Here is a 1,764-nt window from a genome sequence, read left to right on the forward strand (position 1 = left end):
TCTCACTCCCTGCGCGACCCATCTCTATGCCCCACTACTCTTCTACCCCCCGCTGCCAGTTGTGACTCTGAGAGCACAGTGGGATGCCAAGAGTCCCTGTTAGCAGAACCATCCCTGACAGACTACTAACAGTAAGTACTGAGCTCTGCTCCCACGGTGACATTCATCATCTAAGACTGCACTGCAGTGTGCACATGCTGCACACACACTAGACTGCCCATCTCCCCTGATTGCAACTACCACCACGAATAAGCTCAAGAGGTTTAAGCAGATCCTCAGTACCCTAACATAGAGCACAGATACTGCTTCCCCACTGCTACTGATACTACCAGTGAGTCCAAGGAACAAGCACACTTTCAGTGCTCTAACCCAACAGGTAACATTCTAATCATTTTACCTGCACTATACAGGTCTCCCCCCCCCCCCTCCCCCTATTTAATAGAATCCATAGATATACCTATATTAACATTTATCCTTCAAAGCTCTTTTGGATACGCATACAGCTGTCCATCACCCAGCCTCAGATAACTGGCTTTAAGACCGTAGTCACCAGCCCAGGCTACCTTGGAACCTATACAGCACCTCGTACAGGTAATACGCATATCTTCTCACCTGTGCCACTCAGACCCGCTGTACTGTACCACAGGTATAACAAAACCCTTCTACTATCCGCCAACAGTAGCAAGCAGCTTCAAGCACTGCGATTAACAACAGCTGTCCATCACCCAGAACCGGACAACAATCAAGACCGCAGACACCATCTAGTGCAATCCTGCTACTTACACAGAACCCCCCTCCTTTACAGGTAAAAAACTGCATCCCCTTATATGTGCCATTCAGACCCTATACCAAGCGTTATTGGCTTAACTAATATTACTCTATTTTCATTAGTAGCACTCTCTAATCCCGCTGCCTAAATATCTACAAACGATCATCAGCCCAAGCACAAGCCATCAACACCTGGAAATCTACCTAGACCGACAACAGGTAAATCACTTCTTACACCGGTGAGAGCAGCCACTCTAAGTATACGGGGAACAATCCGGTCACTAAAACCCCACCCCCCCTTTTTTTTCCCCTTCTCTTTCTCCTTTTTACACATAGGAAATATCCAGACTACTATCCTTCTAAAAACTGGCCTAGAAACCCACGAGACTACCACTACCAGGAACCTCCAAAAAGCCTCCACCCCAAAAGACCCACCAGCTATCTCTATCTAATATTTTATCATTTTTTAACCTTCATTATGATTTAACGTCATTTTTATGCGAGATTTACTATTTAAAATAAAAACTCTTTTATCATCCTCTCTTATTGTCCACATTTTTGTCCCCAACAACCTTCCCCCTTCAAGTATACGGCCTAAACCTTACCAGCGCAGGATATTTTAACTATTTCTACAGTATATAGAGCAGCCTGTACAGTATATAGAGCTGCCTGTACAGTATATAGAGCAGTGTGTACAGTATATAGAGCAGCCTGTACAGTATATAGAGCAGTCTGTACAGTATATAGAGCAGTGTGTACAGTATATAGAGCAGTGTGTACAGTATATAGAGCAGCCTGTACAGTATATAGAGCAGTGTGTACAGTATATAGAGCAGCCTGTACAGTATATAGAGCAGTCTGTACAGTATATAGAGCAGCCTGTACATTATATAGAGCAGTGTGTACAGTATATAGAGCTGCCTGTACAGTATATACAGCAGTGTGTACAGTATATAGAGCAGCATGTACAGTATATAGAGCAGTGTGTACAGTATA

At 44.0% G+C, this 1,764-nt stretch overlaps 1 long non-coding RNA gene across 1 annotated transcript; it reads left to right on the forward strand.

The window, feature by feature from the left end:
* The first annotated feature begins 569 nt into the window (after positions 1-569).
* Positions 570-1,306, forward strand: LOC141161017 (uncharacterized). Its single transcript, XR_012250612.1, has 3 exons — positions 570-805; positions 892-987; positions 1,105-1,306. It is a non-coding gene; the product is annotated as an uncharacterized lncRNA (long non-coding RNA).
* The last annotated feature ends 458 nt before the right edge of the window (positions 1,307-1,764 follow it).

Source organism: Phyllobates terribilis, unplaced genomic scaffold (genome assembly GCF_046119375.1).
Source record: "Phyllobates terribilis strain yellow unplaced genomic scaffold, ASM4611937v1 Scaffold_9__5_contigs__length_417890890, whole genome shotgun sequence".
Classification (NCBI taxonomy): Eukaryota; Metazoa; Chordata; class Amphibia; order Anura; family Dendrobatidae; genus Phyllobates; species Phyllobates terribilis.